Source organism: Alligator mississippiensis, chromosome 13 (assembly GCF_030867095.1).
Source record: "Alligator mississippiensis isolate rAllMis1 chromosome 13, rAllMis1, whole genome shotgun sequence".
Lineage (NCBI taxonomy): Eukaryota > Metazoa > Chordata > Crocodylia > Alligatoridae > Alligator > Alligator mississippiensis.
Window position 1 is genome coordinate 52,724,626 of NC_081836.1, and position 19,445 is coordinate 52,744,070.

At 45.8% G+C, this 19,445-nt stretch overlaps 2 long non-coding RNA genes across 5 annotated transcripts in view; one reads left to right on the plus strand and one right to left on the minus strand.

Moving 5' to 3' along the window:
* The window catches only part of LOC109284933 (uncharacterized), an 18,128-nt gene extending 15,405 nt beyond the window's left edge, over positions 1 to 2,723 (minus strand). The window contains exon 1 of one of the 2 annotated variants that reach the window (XR_002092559.2): positions 2,637 to 2,723. This is a non-coding gene — a long non-coding RNA (uncharacterized LOC109284933). The remainder of the gene's footprint in view (positions 1 to 2,636) is intronic. The other variant, XR_002092560.2, reaches the window with a different exon arrangement.
* LOC109284934 (uncharacterized) overlaps positions 1 to 17,274 on the plus strand; it is a 31,210-nt gene extending 13,936 nt beyond the window's left edge. The window contains exon 2 of one of the 3 annotated variants that reach the window (XR_009456406.1): positions 1,687 to 17,274. This is a non-coding gene — a long non-coding RNA (uncharacterized LOC109284934). The remainder of the gene's footprint in view (positions 1 to 1,686) is intronic. The other 2 variants (XR_009456407.1, XR_002092562.2) reach the window with 2 other exon arrangements.
* The last annotated feature ends 2,171 nt before the right edge of the window (positions 17,275 to 19,445 follow it).

The window sequence follows — 19,445 nt, forward strand, 5'->3', positions numbered from 1 at the left end:
TGCCCCCGTGCATGTGCGTGGCTACATGTGGCCAGGAACATAGCCGGGCAGCCAGCTCCCTGCAGATAAGTCTAATGGGGGGGAAGGGACGTAGGGCAGGGAAGGGGCATGGAGAGAGCAGATTGAGGCCCCACCATGAGGGAGAGAAGGGGCAGGGGCTGTGGCTGGGGGCACTGCCTAGCCTGGGTGGTGCATGGGACCTTTGACCCTAGCTGACTTCCTGCCCCTGGGGCAGGGGACTGGATCTGATGATCTTGTGAGGTCCCTTCCAGCCCTAATGTCTATGAATCTATGAGCCCACAGCAGGCAGCCTGCATCTGCTCTCACCCCACTGGGCTCTGCTCCAGGTGTGGTGGAGAGAGGGGGATGGGGAGCAGGGAGGAGTGGTGGGCATGTGCCATCCCACCCCCAGCGCAGCCAGGTCCACCCAGCCTCCCCCATGGGGCACAGAGCCCACCCTGCCCTTGGCACCAGGAGGGGGAGGGGAAGACCCCCCCCACTGAAGTCCAGCTCCCATGGTGGGGAAGGGGGCCTCCAATTTTGTGTTTGCCCCGGGCCCCAATAAATCTTAATCCACCCTGAATGCAGCACCCCCAGATTTTATTGTGTTGCATTAATTGCATGTGTAGGCAAACCCACCTTGTATTGGCCTAGCAGTGCAATGCAGCCACTTCCAGGGTTTAGCATAGAACTGTCAGGGTTAAGGTTCATTCAATGATGTTTGTGAAAGATGATGCTATTGTGAGGACAGGACTGGCAGGTAACTCACCCTAGTAAAAGCTCCGAGTACTTGCAAGAAGGAAGAATTAAATTACCCAATCTGAAATGCTGCCAGGCTAACAAAGGCACTGCTCAGTGAAATGCAAACTAGCCAAAATCACTGCCTTTCCAGCTTGAGAAGAAGGCCACTAATGAAAAACTCTCACATAGCTTTAATGCACAGAAAAGAAAGCCAAACCATAGACTAGGACCAGAGCAACAGGCTGACCTGAGACCAGACTCGTAAGCGCTCAGTGTGGGTCAGAATCCCAATGCCAGAGGGTAAGGATGCTCTATTTCAATGTACATAGTAGGGGGACACACATTTTTGGAAGGTGAACATGCGAGCTCTTTCCCTGCGGCTGCTATGACATTCCAAATTGCTATAGAGTATGGAGGAAACCAGCTTGTCTTAGACGGTCGCAGAATTATTTCACGTAAAGATCAAGGCCCAGGAAGAGAAAGCTTCTCAGAATAAAAAGCAGATTGTAACCAGGACAGGTCCTTGACTGACACCGTCTATCTCAATGCAAACCACACAAAGAAGTTCAAGAGTAGTGGCAATGGTTTCAGAAGCCAGAAGTTATTGAATTAGTGGAGTGGGATGTTTGCCAGCATATAAATGGATTGTGCTCTTGACTACATTAATCATTAAGCTTTATGCCTAAAAATCTGCAGCCTCTGCCTAAGGGCTTACCTGCACTACATAGCCCCTGTCCATATAATTATGCCAGCAGAGCCTGCTCGTTGGGATACAACATATGTTGGCAGAAGGCGTTTCAGCATTGGCATAGCTACATCACCTCCCTGAACAACATTAGCTAAGCTGACAAAAGTACTGTTACTGGCATGGTTGCCTCTCCCCTAGGAGTTTTGTTGGCATAACTGTTTTGCTGACAAGGCGCAACTTTTTTCTCATGTCCCCAGCCTATACTTGTGATGCAGAGGCAATGTGTGCCAACAGGAAAGCTCTGTTATCAGCTTCACCAATGTTGCTGACAGCTACTGGCCTTCACTAAGGTGGTTGGGAAGAGCAAAAATAGCACCCTCAGCAACTTCTCAGAAGCTTTGAACCTCCATCTTCTGCAAAGAATCCCTTCAGCCACATGATCATCACAACTACCTGTGAGCCCCCAGAAGAAGACCCACACTGGAGTGTGCGAAAACACCCTCTTAGACCACATCTGTACCACAAAATTTTACCTTGCCCAGCTGTATTGAACTCAAACATGCTGCACATTTCTGGGCACTACTGCCTGGACCACAAGCGCAGCAACGTGTCCATCCAGCATCAGGGGATGGATAGTTGACTCTACTGCTCACAGTCTTAGCATTGGCAAACTGAGCTATGCATGTCTGAAGGTACCATTACTAAGTATGATAAGTTTGCCTGTTAGCCATGGCCTAAAACTCTCCAAATTGTTTTCCCAGATGCATTTTCCTGCTGTTCTTTACCTTTGATGTGTGTGGGAGCACTTAATAGCTTGAGCTGTTATATGGCACTCCATTTACAACCAACCTTTCTGTAAGGTGATCTTATATTGCAAGATCCTCAAGGGCTGTCCCTTACTTTAGTGTGTTCATGTCAAAGCTACAACTGCGGGTGCCAATCCTAGTTGTGGATTCGAGACACAACCGCAAAACAAAGAATAATTAATTCCAAAGGGATTGTTTTATTACTCTAGTCTTAGTAACCAAATCATGACAACGCACAGTCCCTTTGGCTAGATGTCTTACAAAATACTCTGCTGATCAGAGAGACTTTGCAATTCAGAGGCTAGGGATCCTGCACATCACAAGTGAACACTCCCGTTTCAAGACACCAGACAAATTAAAATATGCAGCGGCTCTTCAAGAACCTATAGAATTATACTTACGGTATCAGGAGGGTCAGCAATGCAATTAGAAGGGCCCAGGTCTCAATGGAAAAGCCAGGCAGATAATTCATCGTAGCTGTATACCTTTATGCCCTTTGTTCCCTGTCTGTTAATATGTTTGCTTTTTTTCTCTCTTTGTTGTAGATCAAGTTTGAAACTCTAAAGGAAGTGAGAAAATTTAAATTCCCCCCCCCCCCACCAATCATATGACACAGAGATTATTTTTTTTTCGTGGAGGGGTGGGCTGAAATTCAAAATAAGTAAAATGCGAAAATATGCCAGTCTGGAAAGGTCAAGCCACCTTTCATATGTCTTGTAATAAATGAGCTTTTGGATCTAACCTCTAGAAATGTGAAGATCTTTGCAATGAGTTCTTGGTCAGCTGTTCTAGTTTTTCTTACTAACACTTCTCCATTGTATTGATAAAGTAATAATTAATTTGTACTTGTTAACTGCTTATACCTAAAGGCTTCTGAAACCAGAAGCAGAAATAGATAAAAACAAAGTTATTGTGAAAAACCTAATGACCTATACAATGACGCCGGAAGGAGTCATCAAAATGGGCAGCGCCGTACCTAGACTCCTAGCAGCCCCAGGCAAACTCTTAGTATGGGGCCCCCTTTCGCCAGAGATAATGATAATATTAATAATAAAAATTACCATTTGTGGGCCCCCTTTCTGTCCAGGGCCCAGGCGGCCCCCCGGTTCACCCACGCCTGTGCCCAGCCCTGAAAATGGGTATTGGTGCACTGTATAGTACCAATTAGCTTTGAAAGGATTTAGGATTCTGTTTTTAAACAGCTACTAGCACTAACTTCTGTGAAATCAATGCACTTGCCTCTTTGCCTCTGTAAAACAGCCGAAACAGAAGCTGAAACAAATGAGGCAGCTCTTCCGTTCATCCTGATATGGTGCTAAAACTTTTAACAGAACTGAAATGCTGAGCATTTCATCAGAAACCCCGGAGCTATGAGAAAAGTTTGTAAAGGGCAATCATCGCTTGCAAAATATCCAACCTCAGCCCAGAGACCCCCTCCCTCCCCTCCTCCACCCCCTACAACAGTCCAACAAGAAAGCCATAAGCAAAACTCGAACCAGATCTTTCTGGACTCTTTCCCTGAAGGCTGGTGCAGAATAAATGCACATTTATTCTGGATTTTATGGGAGAATTCCCAAGCTCTGCCACCCATGATGGGAGAAGATGACTGAAACATGGGAAGACTGTCCAGTCTAATATATTCAATATGAATTTTCCTAACAGACAGGAGGTTGGTAGGGAAAGTCCTCTAGCTAGATGGATGCTGGCTTTTGATTTAGGACTTTACAAAGAATAAGACCTTAAAGTGAGCACACTTCCTTTGAATTGACAAAATTGTCTTGGAAAGGAACCTTGCTGAATGCCACTGCGGTCTCAGTTTGAGGAGCATTAAACACCTGGTGTCTTCAAGGACATTGCTGTGTTGCTTGATGGATCGACTGATTTGTGGATCGCACCAGAGGACGGCGTGAGTGGCAGCACCTAACCTTATCTCAGGAGGCTCTGTATAACTCGTGACCTTCCCCTGGCCTTTGCTTTGACCTTCAGATACAAATCAATCACAGATTGATTAGTATCTGAGTGATAACCATTTCTTTGAAATGATGACACAAGTAGACAAGCTTATGCCGAATGGATAAGCTCGTGGAAAGTTAGTGTTGAGCCCTATCTTCCTTGATGCAGAGCTTGGAGCAGGTGAGTGAAGAGGCACTTTCTAATCCTGCCACCTTGCAGTCTGTCGCAACAGTAATTATCTTTCCCCGTTTCCTCTTTGCAAACAATGACGATGCCTTGAAGTCAAGTTAGTGATGACCACGGGGGCATGACTCACTCTAATTGAAAGCAGGTGATGTATTTTTCCTGTAAAGCAGGAAGGCTGTAAGCTTGGCCAATCTCCAGTACTCATGTGCTTCACCCCAGCCTAGTTTTGAATAATTTCATCATACAGATTGTTCTGTGTCTGCACAGCGGCTCTTCTGCTATCACAAATGTAGCCTTGTGTCTACTGACGCTCTGCCTACCATGTTTCTATGAGCATTTGCTGGGGCATTTTGCACATCTGCTCCATACCACAGAGCTTTGTCAGCAGTCACCCATGCAAAGGACTACTGGGATTTCTTTTTTTGAAAAGAAAACCCCTCATCCTCCTTGCTCCAGGTGACTATTTTTTATCAGAGACACCTTGCTATTTCTTCAAGCTACTGCATTTCCCAGCTTCTGAAGTTTCCTGTTGCCAGACACTTGCTTCCCTCCTTCATGATCATCCTCACACTTACCTCCACCCACCTTTTCCTCTGGTTGAGGTCCATGCTTATTTGGACCATTCTTTGTCAGTTAATAAAGAAATCATTCAAGATCTTCACTTTCATTCAGTGTATTTACTGTCATCATAGCATGGCTGCCCAATGGACCTGCAAAGCATCGGAGACCTAATACACCTTGTAAACCTAGGTTCGTGCAAATCGGCCTAGATGTTCTGATTCCAGGCAACAAAAGAAGGACCAGTCTCCACTAAGCTATGGCAGGTTTTCAACCGTGCAAAATAGATTACTCAGCTAGGTAGGCAGTGGTGTGAGATCTGTCACCGTGAAAGAAGTCACAGGCATTTTCACTCATCTGGCAGCTACTATTCCAGGTAGCCAGCAAGACCCCTGGCATTGATTTCATATGGGAGATAGGGACATGAGAGGTTGGGCTCACACTGACGCTCTCATCCTGGGTGCAAGTGAACTGCGGGATACCCAACAGCACAGAGACATCAGAGGAGGTCTGCTGCACAGGCTGTTGCATTAGACAAATATTGTCCCAGGTAAGAGAAGAATGATCCTGCGTTGAGCGGGGGTTGGACTCAATGATTTCCTGAAGTCCCTTTGCTATGATTCTGTTTCAGTCAATGGTGTGAAAAAGTACGATGTCTGTCTGACAGCTGAGCTAGCAGAAGCCCGTCATACAGATGAAGGTACACCTGCAAAACTGCACATCTACTGGGGTAGCCTGTTTTGCCCTTGGGTGTTGGTTTAGGATACAGGTACAAAGTGTGGTTTTCCTCATATCGGCTGCATCCACAGCATTAACACCGCTAGTACAGTGTACTAAACCAGAACGGTATCCCTAATGTACATGTAACCTGAGTTTGCAGTGCTTTCAAAAACCAGAGGCAAGGATGTTTGTGGGTGACATCTTGTTGTTGGTCCAAGATACCACTCACAAAAATCCTTGCCTCTCACCGATTTCCTGGACTATCACGGCTACAGCATTACTCCAACACTGCCTTTAAAAAACCCAACACTGTAGCAAATTCTGGAGAAAACTGAGCTGCTTTCCCTCCTATAATGCCTTTAATCTGCTGGAGGTAATGGGATAGTAGCTTTTCAAAAAGAAATGTAATGCAGCATTCTTACTACAACACTGCCTAAACCAACTAGTGACCTGGGTGTGTTCAGTCAAAAATAACTGATGTTGCCTGGGCAGCAAGTTGGAAGAACAAGTATTACCGGTGCAAGGCATGAAACTAGATATTACGGGGATAGCAAGAATATGGTGGCGAAACGGTCATGTCAGTACGTTTCAAGAATGGCAAAATTCAAGGTAAAGGGGGAGGTGGGAACAAAGCATGTAAATGATGTGTTGGACTCTAAAGGAGAAAAGAAAGGTAAGTATGGATAAAACCTTTGGGGAAAGATAGTGAAAGAGATTTGACTAGGCTACTCCTGATGGTCTGCTACAGAGCCCCAAGGTCAGGTTTGACTATGGATAGAAATATTAGAGAAATGCTACCGTGAACTGTCTCATGGCTTTAACTTCCCAGATGTAGTTTAGAGAAGAAACGTGAATGAGAATGGCCCTGATACTGCTATATAGGAGTGGATAGAGTCCTTCATCAAACCAAGAACTGGACCAAGAAGAGATGATGCTATTTTTAGATTTGGTTTTGCTCAATGCTGCGAATGTTATAGAAGAACTGGCTGCAGAAACTACCCTGGGCTTGAGTTCACTGAGTTAAAGTAAATAGAAAGATAAGCAAAAGTAGCTCTGCAAATAGCTATTCTCGAATAGCTTTCTCAGAAGGGCAAACCTGGATGAACTAAGGGAACTGGTTAGTGATATTAGCTAAACAAAGAAGCTTGGGGACCTCAGTGATGATGAAGCCTGGAATTTCCTCAAGTTAAAGTTACTAGTACTTGCAGGAATCTGTATACCGTGCGAGGGGAAGAACTTGTAGGAAGGGGCTACAGAACTCGCTGGATTAATAACCTCTTCAGGAGGGATATTAGGAATAAGCAGAGAGCCTAAAAGTAATGGGAGAAAGGACTGATCAGCAAAGAAAGCTTTCTCTTTTTGATCAAGAAGTGTAGGCGCAAAATAAGAATAGCCAAAAATCAAACTATGTGAGAACTTTCAAAAATAGCAAAAAAGCTCTTCACCTAAATAAATAAGAAACGAAGGAAAAAAGAAGCGAGACCACCATGCAGTGAGGGTGGGGTAGAGATGACAAATCATGTAGGTATGGCCCAAAACCTAATGAATACATTTCCTCAGTTTTCAGTAAGGATGTTGATGCTGATGACAACGCCGGGCAAAACGTTAAGAAAGACCATAAGAATTGAGGATATAGAAATAGAAATCATTTCCATTGAGCCAGAAGCAAAATTCAAGGAACTTCATACATTTAAGTCTCGCTTTAGAATAACCTTTGAAGGAAAGAATCAAGTTATGGGTGTACACTGAAAATGGAGTAAATGCAATAGGGATTCAGGATGGGCTATGCCAGACTAACCTGGTAGCTTTTCCAGAAAAAGGAGCTGTAGTAGGTGTAATCTACTTAGACTTCATTAAAGAATTTGATAGTGTCCCATGGGTAATTGTTCAACTGGAGAAGATGGGGATTAGTATGGATGGGGATTAGATGGGAGCATAACATAGGTAGGGAACTGGCCAAAGAGAAGACGGCATAAAGTTAGGGCTGAAAGGGGATGTGTCGAACTAGGGGGATGTTAGTAGCACAGTTGCTCCAGGCTTGCCCTTGAGCAAATCTGTTTGTTTCCATTAATTACTGTGGCAAAGAAGCAGATGAAACTTGCTGATGACACAGAGCTAAAGGGCACTGCTAATACAGAGGAGGACTGGGATGTCACACACACAGAACTCGACAACCTTGAAAAATGAGTAATAGAAATGAGATCAAATTCAGTAGTGCAGAAGGCAAGGTCGTGCATATGGGGATTAATCACAGAAATTTCTACTAAAGGCTGAAGGTTCATCTGTTGCAAACAACTTGGGAGAAGAAACCCCGAGGGAGGGGAGGGTACAATTGATCAAAGATGACTATAAGGTGCCAAAGCTATGTGGCTTTAACTAAAAGAAGTGCCATGCTAGGATTTGTCAGTTAAGATATGTCCAGTAGAAAGAGGGAAGTGTTAAACACCGCATTGGCAAGACCTAATCTGGACTACTTTGCACGATTCTGGTCGGCCACATTCAGGAAAGAAGAATTCAAACTGGAACAGGTGCAGAGAAGGGCCATTAGGATGAGCAGGGGAATGAGGAAGCTATCATACAGGAGGAGCGTGGAAGAGATTAGCTTGTTTAGTCTAGCAAAACGAAGGCTGGGATGGGGTATGATTGCTCTCTATGAATACTTTAGAGGATAAACACAGGGGAGGGAGGCGAGCTATTTAAGATAACGAACAGTGTTGGCACGGGAACAAATGGGCATACGTTGGCTATGAATAAATTAAGGCTGGAAATTAGAAGGTTCCCAAGCATTCGAGCAGTGAGCTTCTGGAGCACACTTCCCACTGGAGTCATGGGGCAAAAAACCCACCCACTTCACTACTCTTGGACTGGAGCTCAATAAGTTTACTAATGCGATTATATACCGTGGTTGTCCAGGGGACTGGACTTGATGATGCCAGTCCTGTGTGCCCATATATGTAAATGACTTCCATATGCCACATTTGCTTCCCTTATTTAATTAGCTCTCTCCGGTCAAGCCAAAGTATGGCATTCAGCTACTGCATAGGCAAAAGCTAGTGGCAGTGGTGGGGGAACAACTTATCTTTCTTTTGGTGACCCAGTGTAAAATACTTCATGAAGAGCACTAAATCTCAATCAAAGCATTTAAAATATTGATACATTTCTTCAGGACACAAAGCAAAGTCAATTTGCTCTATATTCGAGGGGCATTAACGATGAACTCCTAGTGATAGATGACTGATTCTCCCCTCCAGTATATTTTCTTAGGATTTAAAGCCTCACTAAAAGCTCAACTGAAATGAATTAATTTTTCTGGATGCTTAGGGCCACAATGTGAGCTTTGGAGCTATGAAGGAACGAGGACATGTTTTCAGGTATTTTTCCAGCAGAAAAAATGGTAATGTTGGAACTTATCAGCCTTCTTTCGTATTCTTCGAAGCCTACAATTACGTTCTCTTTTATTTTTGAATGAGATCCTCTCCGGATAATTCAATAGCTGTCAGTGTTACATGCTATGCCCAGGCCAGTACAAATCAGTCTTTGAATGTCTCCCACTTAAGCTTAGTAAAATGAACTGAAAATACGTAAAGAAAAGAATTTGTGTCTTGCTGGCACGGCATCACGCTCAACGTACGCTGCAATGAAATGCAAGATTCTGCCCCAAAAGGAAGCAAAGGGGAGCGTGCTGGGCAAGTGTAAATGGGAACCGATGGATCAGTGGCACTGCCCATGGACAAGCTCTGCTTTTTACAGTCATCGTTTCCTGGGGATCCTTCCCACCAGGAAGGATCCCAGCCAGGAGGACGTAGCTGTGTTCAGATAGGCGTTACTTTTGTATGTACAACTCCATAACTTCTGCCATGGAAGCAGCTACCAAAACCGTCTATGCAGTCATTGTGCAGCCCTGTGTCTTTGCATGTAAAGACCTATTGTAGCAGGCGCACTAGAAACATGCAGGTTAGTGGACCTATTTGACAGTTCCTATTTTTCACATCGGGTTATTAGGCATGGGATTGCCTGTTTGCATATGCAGAATGCTTTAGATTTTGCCCAAGTATGAACAGATTAAATTACCTGGCTACAGTAAAAGCTGAGGGTTCATTGAATTCTAGTCTTCCACAAAAGAATTGAAGGGGGTAGGTTAAATTTCCACCCCGCTGCGACACAGTTCTGCTATCTAGTAAGGTTTGTGTGATTTAAACCTGTATAATAAAAAATAAATTGAAAATATGGTAAGAGACTTAATAGGTAGGATCTTAGGTCACAGATCACTTTTATATTTGTAGTGTCACCAATATTTGTATAGTTTCACCCAGGAACTTTTAGTTCCCTTCTCTTATTTGTAAGGTTGTGACTGTGTATCACCACTACCCTCTGCTGGATGAAATCAAGCCTCCCCGAAGGGGTCTGTAATCATTTCCCTTTAAATGGGTTATTTGGGGAAATCAGTAATAAACTTCCAGCAGCAGCTAACGAAGAGGTTCCTTACCACTAACTGGAAAACACGTATGGTTTATTATGGAAGGGAAGGTTCAGAGGTCTATTCCCTATTCCTCACCATTCAATTTTGCTGATAGCAATGGGTTGTTTCTCAACAAGTGGCTGTAATTTAATATGCTTTAGAGAATAGACTCAGTTACTCTATAAATTGTGTCTGCGCACTGAAAAAGCCAACCCTAGAATCATGGTCCTGCCATTGCAAAATTACAGTGCTCTACATTTCAAACTAAAAGAGATCTCCCCTGCCTTGCAGTAGCGATATAAACCACAGCGTCTGTGTGATCCTGCCTTCTGGCTCACATGCACCAAGCCAGTTTATGCCGGGGTCTCCATACAGACAAGCAGGTCTATATGGGCTGTACCCTCTTGGGTCGTCTACATGGCTAAGTACCCCATTGGAGTTGCATGTTCTCCTTGGCAGGCAAGGTTCTTTGGGTAGATGTGATATCTTTTATTAGACCAACTGGGTAGTTGGAAAAAAGTTCTTTGCAAACTTTCGAGCACAAGCACCCTTCTTCTGGTATTGGGGGACTTTGCTGTTGTTCTGAGATCTCCAAGGTAGGAAAGAAGCTAAAAGTGTGGCAGGAGGTCAGTAAAAATATGAATGGGTGGAAGTTTGGAAAACGATTGGTAGAGAAGGGAGGGGACGGGCATGGGGGGCAAGAGGGGGAAATAATGGGTGAAGGAATGCAAAAGGTACGCATGGGAAACTCAGCTGCAATGCACTCTTGAGGCCCCCAGGCTTGCAAACCTGCACTGCCAGCTATCTTTTCCTTAAGTCAGTCGAACTGTGCATTGCTAAAAGCATTCTCCTTGGTGATAAAGATTTTGTATTGTGTGTCCCCTTTCACTGTAAATAAGGCAGGCTCAAGCGTCTCCATAATACCCCGGTTGTTCCCTGTCCCTATTCAGCTCGTTACATCTATCCCCATTTACAAGTCACGTTAGCGTAGGGTTATTTCAAGGCTTTTCCCATCACCTATACATCCGTGTTGATTTTGTTTTTAAACAGCATTGCTTTCATGTATACAGGTTCCTGCAGCTTTATGTTGGATCTATTTTATTCCATTTCCTTTTGGATTATGTTTTAATTAACACTTGAAATGATCTTGTGCAAAGCTAGCATGTGGGAACATAGAGGGTTTTAAATACATGGATTGTTATTTCAAGCACTCCACAATGATTCTTTCTGTCGCATGTGTCTGTATTAAGATCCCTGTGTAGTACGAAGAAGACTTTATGGTGGCGATTGTGATTTACAGATGCATCTGAAAGTTAGTGAGATGAATTCAGAAGACTGCAACTCATTTAAACTCCTGAACCCAGGTCAAAGACTCTCTGGAGTTTCTTTCTTTGAACTTTGAAAGTTTATGTGTTTTTTGTGTCCTTCTGGAGATAAAGTTGTGACCCTGCACTCATTTCTATCTGTAAACACATTCCCTGCTGCCTGGTTTGCCCAAACAGCTTATTTCTTTGTTTAATATTTAACAGGTTGCAACAGTATTTCAAAAGTACATATAAGGAGAGAAAGATAAAATAGCTTTTGGAAGAACATCCCAAATAAAAGTGCCAGAAAAGATGAAGATTGCACAGGAAGACCTATTCTAAGAATTTAAAAAATCAGACATCACCTGGATGTTTCACGCACAGAGTTCTGCGCAATGATGAAGGGACTCCATTTGGACTGCAACACTTCTGATTTCATAGATTTTGTAGACGTTAGGGCTGGAAGGGACCTCATTCGATCACTGAGTCCAGCCCCCTGCCATAGGCAGGAAGTCAGCTGGGATCAAGTGAACCCAGCAAGGAAAACATCCATATGTTTTTGAGAGTCCAGAGTAGATGCTTGCACCACCTCTGCGGGGAGTCTGGTCCAGACCTTGGACACTCGCACTGTAAAGAACTTTTTTCTTATATCCAGGCTAAATCAGCCTTCCTGGAGTTTATGGTCATTAGACCTTGTTAACCCTTGGGGAGCTCTGGTGAACAGTTGTTCTCCCAGGTCTCTTATATAATTGTAGGCTGCCACCAAGTCCCCCCTGAGACTTCTCTTTTCCAGACTGAAGAGTCGCAAGTCTCTCAGGCTCTCCTCATATGGCTTTCCCTCCAGGCCTTGGATCATATGCGTGGCTCTCCTCTGGACTCTCTCAAGCTTTTCCACATCCCTCCTGAGTGGGGGGCCCAATACTGGATGCAGTACTCCAGCTGAGGTCTCACCAGGGCTGAGTAAAGCAGGATGACATCCCTGGTTTTGCTCAAGATACATCAGTAGATGCACACCAGAGTTTGGTTTGCTTTGCCAGCCGCAGCATCGCATTGGTGGCTCACGTTAGTCTTGTGGTCATTCAAGACCCCCAAGTCTCTTTCGGTCGTGGTGCTAGCGAGCGTAGCACTGCTGAGCCTGAAAGGATGGTGAAGGTTCTTCCTGCCCAGGTGCAGCACCTTGCACTTCTCTACATTGAAGGCCATCAGGTTTTGGTCTGCCCACCGTGAGAGTGTGTCCAAGTTGGCCTGTATCCCCAGCCTGTCCTGCGGTGTGACCGCCCTCCCCCATAATTTGGTGTCATCCGCGAACTTTGCCAGTTCGCATCTGACTCCTGAATCCAGATCATTAATGAAGATGTTAAAGAGTATTGGCCCAAGTACCGAGCCCTGAGGGACTCCGCTGGTCACCGTGCACCATGTTGGTTTGCTCCCATCAACCAGTACTCTTTGTGTACTCTTTGTGCACTACTTCCAAGCCCAATGTTTCACTGAAGTGCTGCGTGCTCAGTGCTGCTGCTGGCAGCCACGAGGTGCACTTTGTGCTGGGAGCTCCTGCAAAATTCTCCAAGCTTCCCAACATCACTCTTCAAATCATCCCCACTACAACTTGTGCTGCACCTGCAGGCACCGGCGGGTTCTTACAATGGGGAACATTGCGAGGGGACCTTCCATTTGGGTCTTGCATGCCTATTTCCAGCTCACCTGCAACTAAGCCCACCTTTTCCTTGGTTCGCTGCCGGCCTTTCCCATGACACGGCAGATAAGAGTCTTTGGGTAAATCCGATAGCTTTTCTTAGACCAACTCAAATAGTTGGAAAAATTCTTCCTTGCAAGCTTTCGGGTACAAATACCCTTCATCAGGCTGAGGAAGCATGTGAGTCTGGGGCACCTCGACAGCACCATACCTAGACTCCTGGTGGCCCCGGGCGAACTTTTAGTATCGGGCCTCACTTTGCCAGAGATAATGATAATAATAATCATTTTTTTCACCATTGTCAGACCCCCTTTATGTTGGGGCTCTGGGTAGCTGCCCAGTTTGCCCATGCCTGTGTCTGGCCCTGCACCCCAGTTACTTCTTCCTCCAAAAAAGAATAAAGCCCCCACATGTCTAAGGAGGGGAGAGTTTATCTCTGTGGCCAGGACCTGTGTCTGCCCCCAGCTTTATAGGCTCTTACTGCTGCTCTTTTAATGTCAAGAGAAGAGTGCTTCAGCAAACAGCACACAGTGCTCTTGCCAGAGAGAGACAGAGTCTTTGCTGCCGGAGGCAGGAGCTGCACGCTGGCTGGTATCGATGCCTCTGAGGCGAGTACAGGTGCAAATCTAACAAGACAGGTATAAATGGCAAGGACAGAAATAGAAGCTTGGAAACAGAACCATTCCCTCAGGTTGACGCTCGTGCCTGTCAGTGGAGCCGTGCCCAGCAGGGGTCAGGTCCCCCGGGCAGTGGGGAGGACGGTGGGGGGGAGCAAGACGGTAAAAGTGGCTTCACAACCTTTTTTTTTTTTTTGTAGTTAATGAGCCTGATCCCAGAATCCTTTTACAGTCCTAGATGTCCTGTCAGAGTCCTTGGAGGTACTTACTTGAGCAACGACTGAAAATCAGGCCCGGACTGCAGAGCCCTGGATCCATTAATGACAAATTCAGTGCCAGAATTTGAATAGGTATCACCAGGTTTGTCGGGCAGCTATAAATTCACCTTTGCATTGATTTATACATTTTGAGCAGCCTTTAAAAATGTTGAGCTCAGTAGTTCGCGCATCTTAAGTTACAGATCCTTCCATTTTATTCCTTCACCAGACACTCCAGGGTGAGACGGTCCCAGTTAGCTTGTCTTCTCCACCGTTAATGACTATGTTAATGCTGACTTCCATTGCAGCTTGGGCATTAATAGGAGTACACACGCATACTCCTTCCTGTCTCCTGCCAGAGATCTGTTAAGGCCCCAGCAGACATCCCCGATCCCTTCCAATGATTTTCAGCCCCCTGGGGCCTAAATGGGTAACAACGTTCTTTAAAATGTTGACCAAATTGATGGGCAATGTGATAAACAGTGGCAGAAGTTTGATGTGATGGGGGAGTCGTTCCTTCCATATAAATTATAATCTGCACTTTTCTTTTCAGAATTCAGCCTTTTACAGTCCATTTTCAGCAATAAAGAGTGAAATATTACATTATTTATTTGCGAGGCGCTAATAATGTGTACAAGACATAAAAGCTGATGATACTCTGGAGAGCTTATAGTCACAGGCATAAACACAGAGAAGACAGAACGCACTGAAAGACCCAGAGGAGCAACTAACTTAGATTCGTTCTCTAGTTTGTGCCTTCCGGTTGTCCCATCATTTAACTCCCCAAATTATTTCATTCTAGACAGAATTTGGGGTTTCCTCTCAGTTTTGGTGAAAACGCTGCAGTGGAAGGTGTGACTGCAGCTTGGGAAGGACAGACCCGGCCTTGCCTGACAATACCAGTAATAGTGTGAGTATAAGAGCTCAGAACAGCCCAAAGCACTTCCCCTGGAGCTGGGATAAAGCTTGAACAGAGCTCCATATTGCCACGTCCATACTGTGAGTGGTACCTGAGCTCAGCTCATTAGTTTTGAGCCAGCTTAGGTAAGTTTATATGAGCTGCAGTCACTGGCCCAGCACCACTTCTAGCAGCCACACAGGAAGCAGCCCCCCTGTCAGTGTAGAGGAGGGCTAGGATGTTGTGTAAGCCATAAGAAAAAATTAGTGAGGGGCAGAGATGCTACCTTACATTACCCCCACTTAAGGCCTCATCCTGCTGCTGTTACAGCCTGAAGTCCAGATTCTGTTCTCTGCTGCCGGTGCAAAATTAAAGGGATATCGTTTGCCTACTTCTACAGCTCAGACAGAAGTAACAGTTTTCACCCTATCTGGGCCCTGAAAGTGCTCTACAGATGTGACCAAACACAAGCACACAGCTACAGAGCGCTTTAAGAGGGCCTGATCCCACGACAATCTGAACCCTCATTGCATGAGTGTTCAGATGATGGTGCTCCAAACCAGAGCATCTTCAATAACTTGTGTCTGTGCGTGCTGACACAGCTCAGCCCTGCTCCCAGCGCTGTTTTCAGAATGGGAGTGGAGGGAGTTTGATCTGGGGTTTTTTCAGCTGGCACTGGAGAGTGGGGTGTTTAGATTAAAGCCCCGTCACCCCTGAGGTGGGGTGGCTCTGATCCACCTGCCCCTACCCGCCAGTGCCAACTGGGCAACCCCCAGAACGAACTCCCTCTGCTCCTTCCCCCCCCACCCCATTCTGAAAACAGCACCAGGGCTGGGAGTTGCTAGGGGAGAGAGGCTGCAGGCTCACAGCTGCTCTAAACAGCAGCTCAGTTCCCCAACCCCTGGGACCTAACAGCAAACATCTGTTGGGGTCAGGGGATCATTGTAACTCATGGCGCTTCCTGCAAAGTGCTATGAGTTACAACAAGGAGCTGCTCTTCTGTCTGCACCTCTAGAGTCCTGGGGCAGCAAAGGATGGTGCTACCTCTGGCATAGTTTAGGACATCCCCAAAGTACTGTTAGAGGGAGGTGCAGGATTGCTGAGGTACAGCCCCTTCTTCTGCAATTCACATATACCCAGTGTCTTGCACAAAGGCTCCCAGGGAGGTGACAAGGTCTAGGGCAGCAGTTCCCAAACTTTGACAGATTGCACATGACCAATTTAAAATGATACAATCTTAAGTACCACTAGCAAATTTTTGTCATGTGAAGTACTTATAAAAAATCTGTTAACGTGTACCACTGACAGGTTGTCTGTGTACCACTGGTGGTATGTGTAGCACAGATTGGGAACTGCTGGTCTTGGGACATCCTGCACTGAGAGCAGTCTTTGTGGAGGTTTCATAGATTTCTTAGACAGCAGGGCTGGAAGGGACCTAACAAGATCATCAGGTTCAGCCCCCTGCTCCAGGGGCAGGAAGTCATCTGGGCTCAGATGACACCAACAAGATAATCATTCACATGCTTCTTGAACATGTCCAGAGGACACATGTCCAGAGGACACCTTGTGCCAGTATATCTGAAGCAGAGGGGACACAGGGCAATGATAGATCATAGCCTACAAATTCTGTCACTTGTTTAGTAGGAAGCCGAAACTGCCCATTAGAGTACATTGCAAAAGCACAACGAAATGTCTCAGTTGCCCTGAGTCTGAGCGGTATAGTATCATTGCACAGTGAATTGCACTTTGATTGTAAAAGCATTTCTTGTTAATGGGGTCGTTGCAAAGGCTGAATCCTAACCCTGTCATTTTCTAAGCTGCAGGAACCTTCAGCTCAATCTTAAATTGCACCAAAGAAGAGAAATCATTCTCGTCTTAATAAAATGAAAACTTGGCAAATGTTTTAGGGCTTTTACTTATTTTCCAAGTGCCATAACAGCCACTGCAGAAGCACTCACATTGCAGCCCTGACGAATCTGCGAATTCTGCTAAATACCTGTCATCAACCATCTCAGACAGGGCATGAGAAGAGGAAGGACTTCGGTGTTCATCCCATAGAACTGTTTAGTATCACGGTCCTGTAGCCATAGCAAGAAGCGCTGCTCCGTCAGGCCAAATAATGTGTGATACCAAATGGGTGGGTGGGACCAAGCAATCCAGCAAGATGTTGAGTCATCTTAACTCCCATTGACTTCGGTGGAAGATGACCGTGGTCTTGAAGAGACACTCAACACCTTTCAAGAGCTGAGGCCATTTCTGGTGTTTGCTGTGTGCCTTAATGAAAGGAATGCAGAGGCTAGAATGCAATTATCTTTTCTTCTTATCTTGTTCCAAAGCCCCTGTAACATCTATATTGTTTCAAAAACCAAATGCGTTAAAAAAAATAAAAATCAATAGCAGTGGTGTTCTCATTATCGCAAGCCAACAAATAATGCTATGTGAGAGAGGGGGGGAAAGGAAAGGAAAGGAAAGGAAAGGAAAGGATGGGTGAGGAACAGACTCCACTTTCCAATTTGCGAAGGATTATCCCTAGCACAGAGAAAAGAGGCAGCTCGAAAAATTACAAAAAAAGAAAAAAAAAAAAGCTGGTCCTGTCTCAAGCCTATCTTGTATTTTCATGCAACGCACTATATCATTCAATTAGACTGCAGCACTGGCTTCGGCTCCTCGAACCCAGCAGTATCAGTGAAAGGGCAGCTCTCAGAATAGAGGACGTGGTTTCTGTTAATGCAGAAAGAAAGAAAGACCAAACGCCCTCTTCTGGGCCATTTGGCACGTTCCTGCATGGGTGAGGAGCGCAGGTGACTCTGCAACACCACTCCTCCACAGATCAGGGCCTCCTAATGCGGCTCCTTTTGTCCATGCGGAGCAAGGGAGCAGTGAGCAGGTAGGACCAATGAGAAGTTGATAGGTCACAAGGGATGCAAAGAGTCCCCTCTTTGGCTTCAAGAACTGAGATGTAGAGCTGCCTGAGGGAAAATGGTGCCCTGAGCAAACTTGTATGTAGGTGCCCCCCACTGTCCCCTCCAAATGTCGGCAGTGCTGCTGCAGGCAGGCAGGGGCATGGGGCACAGTCTGGTGGCAGGGTGCACTGGGCAGAAGGGTAGGCACCGCTATTGCCGCCCTCATTACCCAGCTCAGCTTCTCCTAAGGAGCAGCTGGAGTCAGGGGATGGGCTGGGCTGGGCACTGCTCTTCCTGCCTGGGGTGGGGATTGGCCCAGGGGGCTGGGGGAGACCACTGCTGTGAGCGTGGACTCTGTGTGTGTGTGTGTGTGTGTGTGTGTGTGGGGTGCCCCCCTGACCAAGGTGCCCTGGGCAGTCACCTTCCTCACCCACCCTTAAGGCCAGCTCTGCCATGATGGAAAAGGTAACACGCTCTGAGCTGCACCCTCTGTCCCATGTAATTCCTGACTCCCAGTAGGAGTGCCATGGACTCCCTGGTGGTGAAACTCCCAAATAATTAACAGTGCAATATTTTAATTTCTTCCCTGAAACTTCAGAATTAAGTTGTGCTTGAGTGGAATAGGGGTAATCTATTTTATTCCATGTTTAGGGGCAAATAATGCTGTATCTCACCCATGTCCCACAAAACCTCTTTACACAGAGTATCTAATTCTTCTGCTTTCTTCACTCCACTGCTCCCCCTAACGTGTGGAGGCTTGGTTAGTGAAAGGCAGGTTTATCTTACAGCCGGGGCTCTGTGGAAGCTCCTGGGAAAATGCTGAAGCAGTGTATCTCCCACCAGGCATACACTGCACAGCTGGCTCCAGGGTCTCCTTATTTCAGCTGTTTCAAGAACAGCTTCTGCTGTTGCTTCTGCCTTCAAGCAGCCTGGGAACCACTACAGTTTCCTAGCTCTGCTTGCATCAGCTCAGCCCAGGCTGTGAAACAGTCTTTTGGTTTTAACATGGCAGTGTCCCTTTAAAATTGGTGTACTTTACTATCTGAAAGCAAAGAACCCGAGAGTTTTCTTTTAGCCTGTGGTGATAAATGCTGTCACAAATGTTTTATAATAGTTCAGAACAGGGCTTGCCCTTTCTTATCCAGCCAGGGCCAGATAACACCAGCACTAACACACAGCACAGCTCTGAGTCATAGGAGGTCTTGAACTGAATTTGCTTTTCCCTGTACAAGGACTAAGGATGCTCCATAACGAACCTCTACTAACACTTTCCCCCTGGGATCCTGAATGGCCAGTTAAAAGGGCATTTCTGGTTTGAGCGCTCTCATCCACACGAAGGTGACTGTGGAAAAGGAATGATAATCAATAAGCAGTTGGCAAGGGTCTGGTATTGACTGTGTTTCATAGGTCTTTAGAGTAATGTTACATTTCCATGGGCTGTGGGCCGTGACGCCTGTGGCTATCAACCTTGTTTTATTATAAGACTTATCCATAAGTGTGGTCCTTAGTATGTGCTCTCAGAGGAGGCCGCTGGGCATCAAGATGGCACTGTCAGGTGCATCAAGATGGTACTTCCAGACACAGGTCATCAACATGGTACTTCCAGACACAGAAGAAAGCCACTTCTTTCTGTGTCCGTACAGTGCCTAGCATTATGGGGGT